Source organism: Drosophila tropicalis, unplaced genomic scaffold (assembly GCF_018151085.1).
Source record: "Drosophila tropicalis isolate 14030-0801.00 unplaced genomic scaffold, ASM1815108v1 contig_1190, whole genome shotgun sequence".
Taxonomy (NCBI): domain Eukaryota; kingdom Metazoa; phylum Arthropoda; class Insecta; order Diptera; family Drosophilidae; genus Drosophila; species Drosophila tropicalis.
In genome coordinates, this window is record NW_027172561.1 from 3,491,324 (window position 1) to 3,504,747 (window position 13,424).

Below are 13,424 nucleotides of genomic sequence, written 5' to 3' on the forward strand. Positions count from 1 at the left end.
GACGAGACCAGTTCAAATGGCCATGTCCGTCTGTCTGCCCGTCCGTTGTCATATAATTTTATATTTCTCAGCTTAACATGGATATTAATGACTGTGCTAAATTTGATCAAGATCGGGCGACTATATATGTATGTAGCTCCCATAGATCGATCGGTGGAAAACAGTAACTTTGATCCATAACTTCGTTATTTGCTTCGATAAACCGTTTTTCCCCTTTGACAGCTATAGGAAAGGAAAAAATAACAAAAAACTTGCAAGGGTATACAAAACCTCGACCACGTGGTTTTTAGTTATTATTTTAACCTATAGGAATACAGTTTTTTAGTTCTGTAATTTCCAAGTAGAGATCGAAATTTAGCTAAATGATGAAAAGGACTTTTTAGTAAGTTTGAAAAAGCAGAACCAAGAATCCAAAGCAAATAAAAATTCAAATTAAAGTCTTTAGAAGGATGAGATTACGGTACACCGGCCAAACGAATTGTAAGACAACACACGACAAGAAAAAGTATAACTTCAAAAGAAGTTACAATTAGGATTATCATATTATTCAAACCTTAAATTCACATATTAACTAACAAATATTAAACTAAAACTACACAACAAATTAATAAAACAATAATAATACAAAAAAAATGTTCTCCTTTTTTCTCAACTGACTGTTCCATCTACAGTCCTCGGTAGATGAGTTGTCTAAGTTGCCCAGCCATTAACTGAACAACGTCTAAGCCGAAGGCCATAGTTGCCTGTGCCTGTAAAATATAGTTAGGTTGATACTTCACATCTATATCTTATACTGATAATAATAATAATAATAAATGTTCCACCTATGTTTTGTTGATGGCTTGAATTTTGACAGAATAATTTCTTATATAAGATGTAGGACAAGATTTTCTGTTTATGACAGTGAATTTTACTTTTTTGCAGTATTTGACTGGAAACGACATCTTTAAGACGGCATTTGTTTATGAAAAGATTAACAACTTAATTTATTTTACTAACATAACTAATGTGCAATATTATCATAAATGCTGTTGTCATATTGGCCCTTCTTACAATTAAAGGATTTTTAAATCCAGGTTTTGATTGTGCCATGTTTTTTGATAAAAAGGTGTTCAGTTCACAATGGTAATCTGCTGCCTATTCATTCCCTCCTTGGATTACCATTTGCCAAATTTAATTGTATGGGAATTCGTTTTATTGTACCAAGAAGAAACTCTTTCGATTGCTTGAAAAATGTGCATGGTCGGTTTAAAATTAAATTACTTTACGGTTGAGTGACATCTTGACATGATCATGTTGAGCTAGTTTATGAATCTCTTTGGAAAACTATGATAGTTGTCCGATTTCGATGGACCCAATTGAGCATCACTAATATGATGGCACGTTGGCGGCAAAAAGTCCTTAAATTGATTTTAACACATTCATTTTGCGTGACCCCTTTGCAATGAGACAACGAACTCGAAACGAATTTGCTGTCGCGTGGTAATAAATTTTTTGGTTGGGTCCACTCTTTTGGTCAATATAGGGTTGGAGGATGGAGAATGAATGAATGGAGTATGTTTACAATTTCCGCTCACTCTCTCTCTCGCTCTCCATCTCTCTGTCTGTTTTCCAACATTTTTATCAACTCTATTTTAAATAGTCCTAATGACATCCGTTCCCTTTTTGCCTTGAATGTGTGTGTGTGTGTGTGGGTAGCCTTTTATTGTTTTTCATTTCCTAATCAGGATGGCTCATTGTGTTTCTCCGAGTGGTGCAAACACAGGATGTAAGTGAATGAGTGTGTCCGTGTGTGGTTAAGGGTTGCCTGCCCCTGGCCACAACACACACACACACACATTCATACTGACCAAGATTGTCGTAACTCTACCCCATACTCTAAAACTTTTCGATATTGTTGTTATCAAGTATTTTATAGTAGAAGCGATCAAAATTTACGATAAATGCTTTAAATTTTCTACACACCTCCAACAAAATACAAAAAAGTTTTTGTTCCGTTAAGTGAGCATGGCTAAACTGATTTGTTAGAGATCATAAATTTCATTAGAACTTGAAAGTAGAGTAGATAATAGATGACATCACATGTGTGACACGCACATGTGTTTATGTGTGTGTGTATGTGTCTATGAAAAAGAAGTTTTCTTTTTCGATTTTGGCTTTATTTTGTTGGTTTTTGAAAATACACTTTCAGGGGAGGATTCTTAAGGGAAAGTCTGCACCTGCTGCTGCTGTTGCTGCTTTTGCTTCCCCTCCTCCATCTTATTCGCTTTTAATGAGCAAAAGCCTTTCATCGTGTTGTTGCCCCAGCAATTACTTTATCCAATATCCATATGCATATATGAATCGCAAATATTCTTGATTTTTTATCTATTTTATTTTTGTATTTTTGCCAACAAAACGAAAAAAGAAACCATCATCAATCTCTGTCTACAACTGTTAAAAGCGCATGCATTTAAATTAGACATTTAAGCCACGGCTAAAAATCGAAACAAGGGCACGGGGTGGTTAGGTATGTATGGAACATGTATTTCGGCATACCCCAAGTGTCAAAAGCATGTGGAGCTGTTGCTGTTGCTGCGTCGTCACCCAGGAAACGCTTAATAGGATTTTCACAATATTTTCTTGCTTTTTTTTTTTTTTTTTTTGCTTTCCTTTTACTATTTTGCTGTGGCTGTTACTGGTTACCAACCAGTCAATGGCAGTCGCTTTTCTTTACATTCTTTGTGTGTGCCCTTCGTTTTTTCTTTCTTTCCATTTCTTTTTTTTTTTTAATTTCCCAAAATATTTTTGCCTTTTGCCGAAAGGGGTTAGGAAAATGCCAGAGCCCAACCCTCTTTCCGCTTAGAAAAAAGAGGGAAAAATTCTTTTACACTCACTCTCGAGCCCTGCCGGTGATGTGTGTGTGTGTCTGTATTTTTATTTTGTTGCATGTTTTGTTTTAAACAGGATATAGCTTCCTGTTGTAAGGGTTTCATGCACCGCATAACATTAAAATTCAGATTTTGATTGATCATCCTGGAGCTAGCTACTCCTGCTGCGGCTGCTGCTCCTGTCGAATCAGTATTTCGTGGAGTGGATGATGAGGGCAATAAGCAATAAGCATTGCGCCAAACAATTTTTGTCTTTCGCATATTTTATTTTCGTTGGACTTGTTTTAAAGCTTGTCTAACATGGATGACAATTGCTGGAGTTTTTTTCGTTCTGTGTGTGTATTAGCCAGATGTGAGAAATATTTCGATTATGCTGGATAGACAAGCCCTCACCTTGAGGCTATATTATTAAAGATATCGCTTTCAGTTGTTAAGTTTTTAAATAGTATTCGTTTATATTCTCAAAAATCCTGTTTTTTGAGACGACTTAAAGATACCTATACCTAGATTACCTATTTTTACAATCAACTAGCCACTTTTCTTTCAAGTACATGTTTTAAGTGTCACGAGATAAATTGAGCACTGGTCGCTTACCCCGACATACCCCATTCCCGATGTTATCGCTAACTTTCAAGAGTGATAAATATGTAAAAATTTGGCGAGATAAAATAGATAGATAGAATAGATAAAATCGAAAATTATAGCCTGAAAATTTGATTTTCCAAAAGTGGGATTTTATTCCTTGACGCAAGGTTTTCGAAGCGAGAAGTGTTATTAATGTTTTTAAATCGAATAGTAAGCGAAGGGACTCAAAAGCAATCTGGAGTACAAGAAGTTGAGAAACGACGTAGTCAAGGAAGTCTTTTATTTAAATTGAGTTTTGTGAAGAATTTTGCCTTCCTCATTTTAAATTAAAAAATACTTAAACAGCTTTATTTAATATTTACACAAAAAAAACTCAACCGGAGACAAAAAAAGTGTCGCCAATATAGTTTAGTATCTTTAAAAGCAAAAAAGTTCAACAATGAACGAAAATTAAAGATATCCTTACCATTACCCATACAGTCATTCCTATTTTGCTTTAACACCTTTAGCACCTTTAGTTTTTAAAACCAATTAGATAAATTTTGGAAATTTAGTCACACTGTTTATTTTAAAAGTTAAATTGCCTAAGTAAACATTCAAATGGTAAACATTTCAAACATTGTATTACAAAGGATTCTATTTCAACAGACCAATGGGACATATCAAATAATGATCTGTGAATTAGGCATATTTTATGTAAATGAGAACTTTCGTCCTTTCGGCAAATCAAATCAAGAAACTCTTTTTTTATTTTATGCAAATTTCGATTTAGCTTTAATCCTTTAACTGAGAATAGGAGAAAGTCAAATTAAATTTCGTCACGCTAACTAAACTTTCCCAGGAAAATGTTCAATCAAACTGAAGCCATTTTACATGCATTGGTATTTTATTCTTCTATATTTTTTTTTTTACAATTCTGATGACTGGTTTTGTGTGGTGGTTGTGTGTGGACCACTTAAATATGCATGAATTTTTTTTTGCTGTGTGTGTGTGGCCCGACAAAACCGAAAATTCGATTAACAACAATGCATATTGATGGAATAATTGAGCAATTCTAATGAGCCACAAACAGCAACAGCAACAGAGGCAACAAATTGCAGTCAGTTGAGGGACGACCGCTGATTTCCACACTGATTTTTTTTTGGTCTCGGTCTCGGTTTCGGTTTCTGTTTCGCTTTCCTTCGTTTTTCTATTTTCCAAAGAACCGCAATATTTGCATTTGATTGACAACAAAGTTAATTGAGTGTGCAGTTGAGAACTGTGCTACAACACATTTGCATAGAGGCGCAAAAAAAAAAAAAAAAACAACAAAAAAACAAACATTTATTATACTTAACTATGATTTTTTATTGCATTCTCTTACGCGCGAGGGGTATATTAGCTATTTCTATAAAATTGAGTCTATATGGTTGCCGATATATCTTTGACAATGATCTCCTTGTCGAAATGGTCTTGGAACGCTTTAAGAAGAAGGAAAACTAAATACATTGAATTAAAGAAAACAAAGTAGATTACTTTTAGTTGTCCTCTCCATTTTCGTAAGACAACTTCTTAGGGTTTCTGAACTCAATAATTTACAATATTACAATATTACAGCAAGGGTATAGTTAAGTCGTTATAACGACAATTCGCTTTACTGTTTTTGCTGCAGGGGGTTGAGTTTTCATTAATTTCGCAGTTCGCGCTGACAGTGTCATTTGGCTAGGTGACTGATGATGGGTGTTGGGAGTTCGGTTTGAGGTGAGATCTCGATCTCTTGGGCCTAAATGTCATTTCAATGAATTTATAATTGGGAATTATGCGAAAAGCAGCATGAAAATTTACATATTTCTACACTCTTGGATCCTTTTTTTTTCTTTTTGCCTCTTTGTTGGGCTGTGTTAGTTAATTAATGATTTTATGCAAAGTTTTCTTTCAACTTTTGTGTGTGTGCGTGTTTTTTTTTTTTTTTTCTTCTTTTGGTTGGATTTGTATTTTGCATACATGACACTTTTTATTTTGTCTTTGGTGGATTTTTTTTTTTTTCTTTTTTTTGTTATTTTGAAACTGTTTCATCATTAATCAGACCTTTAAGCAGTTGCCATGTTGTTTGATGGCTTCAACTCATTAACCCTTTTGTTAGCCCTTTTGACAGTTGAAAGCAAAGAAAACGGAAAATAGCAACAAAAGTTTTCTTCTTATATAAATATTTGCATTGCCTTCTGTGTGCGTGCGTTGTTTTTTTTTTTTTTTTTTATTCGATTGTTAAACACGTGAGAAAGTATTTTTGTTCTTTTTTCATTTCGCTACTCATTTTGTCTTTCAATTCTCGACGATAGAAATCCTTATTAATGATCTGACATCCAACCTTTTGGCACTTTTAATTAGTTGAATCTTGACTTTTTGGCACAGCTGCCATCACCACCAATTCCGGAATCGAATTCGTCTCTTTCTCTCTTACTTCCTAAGACGAACTGTTTGGCCTGCTGTGAAAACGTTTTTCCCAAAAATCCAAATCTTCCAAACAATATATCAACATAATTTCCTATACCTTCTATCAAGATGAACATTAAGTCAATAAGTGGGCAATAATACACAAGTTTCACAAGAAAAGAAAAAGCTATAACAGCAGCAACATACATATATAAAAAAAAAAAAAAACAAAACCTGCCCCTCAACCTTATAAAGGAATTATGCCATATTTTGTAAATTGCCAAAAATGAAATAGAAAAAAAACAACCAAGTAGTGAAAATTTCGCTTTATCTTAGTCGAGTTCCGTATACCCTTACAAAAAATAAAAAATAAAAAGTGATTGTATAATATAGGCCTATCGTTCGTTTAAAATTTAAATGAAACTTAAAGCCCCCACTAAGGAAATAAAAAAATTAACAATACTCCCATTAAGAAGCATTTCCAAAAAGTCTACAAGACATAATATTTTAAAATCATTTGCTGAAAACCTAAAAAAAAATTCTTCGATTTTCATATTAATTCAAGTAATTTACAGCTTTACTAAAAATAGGATATAACCTTTTCTCTTCTGCAAGAGTATACAAAAAATAAAAATAAAATTGCCAAAGTGCTGAGGACAAAAAAAAAAACATTGCCAATTCTGATAAACAATAGATTGAGGTACATTATGTCAGGCGCAAGAATTATGACTTTTGATTTTGGTTACATGATAAGGCCTCTTTTTGAATTATGGGGGGCACAAACAGCAGGACACTAAAAAACAGAGAGTGGAAACACACACTGGGGTTGCGGGGAAAGTATTACAAGTCACTATTAACTGGGGTGGAAAATGATCTTCAACTAAAAGTAAAAGAAACAAAAGAAAATGTTCTAAATATGCCTACCAAACACTCACCTTTCACACTAATAATAATTCATATTTAAAAAATATAAAAACAAGGAAATGAGGACTCTTCCATGCGGGTTTATGTAGATCGCTTTAACTTAACCCCATCTAGTCGGCAAATTGCCGCCTGGGCATTAAAAGTCACGCAAAAAATCATAATTAATTGCTTCTCAATGTTTGGTTGGGTTTTTGATGTCTAAACATCATTAATATCTATAAGATTTTTATTTTTGTGTTGTGCTACCAGAGTGTTTAACCCGCGGCGCGTACATTAACCCACCACACACAACCACCAAAACGCTGTTAAACTAAAGTTCCACGAAAGAGTAAGACCCGCATAATGCCTTAAGGCCATATTTGACGCCGTTTGCCTTTGCCCGGGACTCTGTTGCAAAGTCAATTTCAATTAAACGCGCGGATTAAAACAAGAAGACGACACGAAAGGAAGCCAAAGGAGAGGAGGACTTTTGCACTTTGTTACAGACACCCTTTCTATCTGTCACTGGACAAATTGGATTTTCGTAAATAAGCTAAAGTAGCAGCATATTTCGAATTAAAGATCAGAAGGGGCCATCATTAATAAAAATCATAAATAAAGGCGTCACGTTTTTGTGATTAGCTGAGGCACAAGAAAGGATTGTCCCTTCCAAATATACATACATACATATGTGTCTGTGTGGGTTGTGGTTAAAAAAAAAAAAAAACAACAATTTCTAATTAGTTTTTCCCGTCTTTTTGGTTAGCGTTTTTCTTTGCATCATTTTTGCGTCTAATGCACTCTGATGATCTGTCTTATGGTTGAGTGAGCCCAGCCGTAAGTGTGACAAATTTGATTAATTAACAATGTTGCCACTGAATTTTATATGTTACACTGTGACAATTTGTCATAAACAAATCATTTTGGTTATAAGCTTAAAAAATTTTTTTAATAAATCATTCATTTTTTTATTTGCTGAACATTGATATGGAAAATAAGTTAAAAGTGTCTTGGTTGTAGGAGACACAAATTAGAGTACCATTCGGATGAGAGTGCCAAACTGTACTCACTTTTCGTAAATCCAAAGAATTAATTGATAATTCTGAAGATGTCTTAGGATCAACCACTAAAATGGCTTGTTTTCTCTTCCCAATGTAAGAAATGTTAAAAAATTTATGAATTGGTGGAGCCCACATAAACGACATTTTTACACAAAAGTGTGTTAAAAGGTTAATAATTTTTAAAAATTCGGACCTTAAAGTAACCAAATATGCTAAGACAAAACATACATATGTTTATATCATGCTAATCGTAAGTAAGGTCGATAAAAGTAAATTTTTAGTTCGATACAAAATAACAATCTTTAACTGTAACAATCGGGACTATTCTCGTTCTCGCTTCCGATTCAGAATTTTGTTTGTCGTATTCGAAATTGGCATAGCTTCTTGTTTCCGATTCCGAGCCAAATTATATGGGTTTAAATCGATTACATTTGAGTCAGTGGAATGAAAAGAAGTTGCAACTATTCATTTACAAGAATTAATCTTATTGTTGGAAGGCATCATTATCATTTAATCGATTTTATTATGTAACTTAATGTCTTAATTAGACTTATGAAGCTTTTTTTTACTTCATAAATACAATTCTAAATAAGTATTATATAATATGCCCACAGATTGAATTAGTTTAAGGCAGATTAATCATTGGATTAAAGTTTTCTTTGGTCATCAAATCATTTAATTACTAAACCAAATAGCTAATTTTTACGTGAACTAAACATAAAGACAACTTGGAGCTAAGTTACAACTTTATCGACATCATTTCTTTATTCTCTACTCTCACATCTTCAGCACTCTTCTTTTCTTGGACTGCCAAACAGCTCTATAAAAAAAGCAACAAAATTTACATAACTTCTTAATATTATTTCTTTCTTTTTTTGGGATAAAAACGAAATCTAGCACATAATTATGTCGTCCATAATTCAAAAAATTTTCCGCCTTGAGAAACAAGTTTAAGGCCATCTGAAAAATCTGAAGAAAAAAAAGTGAGTACATTGAAATTATAACATAGAAGACATATAATTTAATGGCATCAAGATCATAAAAATTTCCGCATCATATATGACCGTTGGTCATAAATATTCAAATTTCGGCAATTTTCACAGCATCCCAGACAAAAAAAGAATACAGAAAATTGTTGCATCAATCATAAAAAACAAGCTCATTAAAAGCCTTCAAAATGAATTTGGTTACAAATATTAAATGCGTCTTCCAGGCGCAGAAGAGATACATGAGACGACGAGAGTGAGAGAGAGAGCGGGTAGTAGCTGGCCGGGCAGCTGACCATGATTTGCATATAAAAGGCATTTAAACGCAACAAATTGCATGTAAATTGTTTCCCTTCCTCATCCTTTCATCATCATCATCATCATCTCGCTCGCCACTAATTATGCCCATCGAGGAAAAGTGTTGAGAGATAAATCTTAAACGAAAATCGGCAGGGAAGCCCTCTGTCTTTTTGCCCAACTGTCCCATTTGAGGGTTGGGTTAGATTGGGCAGGACCTGGACCTTCCTCCTTCTGTGGACCAGTGTGTCCTTTTCTATAAATTTTCGAATTATTTTTGGCAAGGCCGCAACCCAAAAAGGAGCAACAGCAACAACAAAAACGAAACAAAAAAAAAAAACCAACGAACAAACGCGACTACTTCCTGTTCCCATTGTCGACAGCAGCGGCTTGTCCTAACAACGTGTTAATGTCCTTGTTCTTGTCCCAGAGCCGAGGCCGAGGCCGAAGCCGGAGAGTCAAAGTCTAACCCTTTTTTTCCGCCAGCAGCCTCTCGTCATCGGTTGACACTAATGTGCCGCATTACAAACTGTTGAGCAATTTAATTTAATGTATAGTCGGTCGCTTGGTCGGCCGGTTGGTCGATTCTATATGAATAGTCGGCCGGTACATCGGGTTGCATTTTGTCGTCGTTGTCGTCATCTCATCATCATCATCGAGGTCTTGAGATAATTATTTAAATTAATTTTTTTCTTTTCATTCTTCACTCTTTTTCCGGTTGGGGTTACGATGCGTTAGCTGAGAAAAATTTTTGCTTTAAGGAAATTTATTACCTTTGGAAATTTTTGTGGCTTTTTGTGTTATTTTTGGTTCATTAAATATAATTTCATGGTTGAGTTTTGACTTAATTAAGTGGCATTTGGTGATTTGAAGTGTCCTTGAGCGCTGTGAGAGGCTTAATGAGTTGGAAAAATGTCGCAGCGAAATCTCTTGGTGAAATTTCACTAAATTTTATTGAGTGAGAATAAGAAAGAGGAACAAAAACTTGATAATTATTTTGAAATTTCATTTTGGGCAATAAGGGGATTTTGTGTTTCCTTTGCAGTCAAGTTTCTAGTATAATATATGTATGAAAGGAATTTTTCGCAAAGGTCGAAGTTAGCACGGGCCTCCGGTTTTTATTGGTTTTCTTCTGCCTTTTTTGACGCTTACGTAGGACTAAATATTGTACTCAAACTATTTAATTTATAAGGCACCATATAGTCCTCAAAATTGCCAAAAATTCGTTAATTGAATCTACGAATCACATGCCGATGTCATCTCACAATGATTCGTCTATACTCCGGTGATATATGTACATACGAGCCCTGTCCAAGAATGTCTCTTTCCCAGTTGTAAAGCGCACTTTAACACTTCTGACCAAAATTAATATACCCTTTTTGCAAGGGTATAATAAGGAACCCTAATTCAGTCATTGTCCCAACAGAGGAAAGTAACTAAATGAGAGAACCCAATACTTGTTTTAGTATTTATACAATTTTTAAGCAAAATTTCTCCTTGTTTACTTGATGAAAAATAATATTTTCATTGCTATCGATAGCTAACATATCCAGGAACGGTTGGAATTAATGGTGAATTTGAAACAATGATTATCGGTTTAATGGGTTATATTTGCTTAATTTGACGGCGATAATTTTTGTTTTGTTTGCATTAGTATTAATGAAAATATTTAATAATTTTACATTAAATGACAAATTATCAAATAGTTATCTATCGCCTTTAAGGTCGAAAATTACTATGAAACAACTAGACTCGGCTAATTCTTGTAATAACTGCTCATCGCCTTGGAGTATGTTTTCTTTGAAATAATACTAAAATGAGTAATGAAAGTAATGTGACTTCAATCTTCTATACTCTTACGGTTATCACAAAATCATATGTTAAGACTAGTCTAAAGCAATTTAGGGTTCGAGCTTTATATATGTAAGTACAGGGATTCCGTAAAACTAATGGTAATGAAATTATGCTCACAAAATGCACGTTCGCTTACCAAATACGAATTCCAATCGCAAATGCAAAATCATTTTATTATTAAAAATGAGTTTAAAATTTATGAGAAAGATTCTACAACAAAAAAGAAAAAATCGTGTCTCAAATAGTTTCTTAAAAATCAACAATACAAAAAGCAAAAGAAAAATGAAAAATAAAAAAAAGTTCATTATACTCGCAGACTAATCGCTATAGCCAACTGTCAATCAAGTTTATGACTTCTAATGACAATTCACATTTCTATTGTATTTGGTTTTTGTTGTTTTGTTGTATGTCCCTGCTGGTTTTTATCGTGCGTCTGTCATCAATAAATTAACTCGATACAAAAATGCCAACACGCGATTGAACAGCTATATATGTATATATATATATACATATATATAGACAAATCAGAAAAAGCTTAAATGAGCTGCGATTTTTTATTGCATTCGTCGTCGTTGTTGTCGTCGTTGTCATTTCACCTTTGTGCCTTTGGCTTGCTTCAGAATCGGAAATCGTTGACTGACTGGCAAATGCACAAAGCACCCAAGCAGCAGCACAGAGCACAGACAAATGTCGTTTCTTGCAACGAAACTTAATTTCATTTTATTTATTTAGCCATGACAGCCAAAACGGTTCAATGTTTCGTATTTTACAACATTATTTAATATTGACTTGTACATACATACATATATCGGTATTCGGTATCGGTAGCCCCCATTGTATTGACCATGTTAGTGCCAAAGTGCACTAGCACTTCGCGTTGGATCCCCAAGTTGCTGATGTCTGTCGGTTGTCAGTTTTTCTGTTCGTTGGTTTTTTTTTTTTTTTGTTGCCCTGCCGTGACTTTTATGCGCAATTGCTCGCTAATGGCCCGGCAGCCGTCGATGTCATCCGTTAAGCGTAACGTCATTCACATCATCATCATCATCATGGCCATCATTGGCATCATTGCCATTGCCATTGCCATCTCAAGCCATTCGATTGCCAGCGGGCAAGTTGCATTTTTCACTTGGCCTGTCAACAGGGCAAACACATAAAAGAAACTGCTGAGAGACCAGACCAAATATCTACAACAACAACATCTACGAGAGGAGCTTAAGAATAGTTTGCAGTGGAAAGTGAATTGGGATCAAAAATTCAAAATCAACATTAGATATAAAAAAAATATATTTGATATTTTTCCTTTAAAGGTAAAAAGTTTAATAAACGTTTTTATGTAAGTGCATCATTAAGTTAAAAGAAGAAATTCCATACTAAAAGGTTTAAAGTTTCATTCGTATATTTATAAGGCTTTTTATCTAAAGTTTATCATATGAAAGGTTGTACAATTAACTCATCCATGTAACAGGTGGGTTCTCGTCTTCCAATTGTTTCAAAATTAAAATATTTTGACTAGAGGCTAACTATTTGGAATGGAAAAGGATACAGATATATATTTTATTAAACGATTAGAGAATCTACTGTAATATATTTATATTAATTATTATTTATCTATCAATTCACTGAATCGGTTTAAATAATTTTTTTACGGAATTTCGTTCCTAGTTTTCTAAATGTTAATCAATAAGAAGACTTTTCTAAACTAATTTATATAAAAAAAACTATATACTCAATTAGTATCTACAAATTAATTACTTATAAGAAAAGGTTTCAAATAGGTGTAATAATTTGCCCAACTAAATGAACATCTCTCGTTTTGTGGCCAATAAATAGCATTTTCTTGGCCAAGTTCCAGACAAACCTCCTCACTTTCGTACTTTTTCGTCCATCAGTGTGAAGTAAATGCGATGGATGGGTGGGTGGGTTAAAAATGATTTAGTTTATCCCACTACCTGAGTTGCGATTTGGCGCTGATTGAATGACTTGCGGTAGAGACGACTTCTTGCTATTTCTCTTACTCGACTCACCCGCACTTTATTTTTATCTCTCTGTCTCCTCTATGCTTTGATTATTCTTCTTTAGCTAGCTAAGCTAATGTCTCATACTTCCATTTCTTTAAAGGGAAGCCCAGTAGTTCGGTTTATGAGCACTCACTATCACCTAGAGCTTCTTCTCTTTCTTCCAACTCAACACAACTTACAATTCCTTTATAGGTGCATAGTCGTTGTTCGTCCCTTGAATCGTTGGCCGTAAAATCTTAATATATGAAATTAAGCTGTCATAAATTTGCTTTAATGCGCTTTAATTTAATTGCCAGCAAGGAAAGAAACTGCAATGAAAATAAAATTGGGGGCAGGACTCGGCAAAAACCGTGTGGCATACACATGTAGTGTATGGACTAGCGAGAGAGAGAGATAGAGTGTGTTTGTGTGCGTGCAGCAGGTGTCGTTGAAACCTGA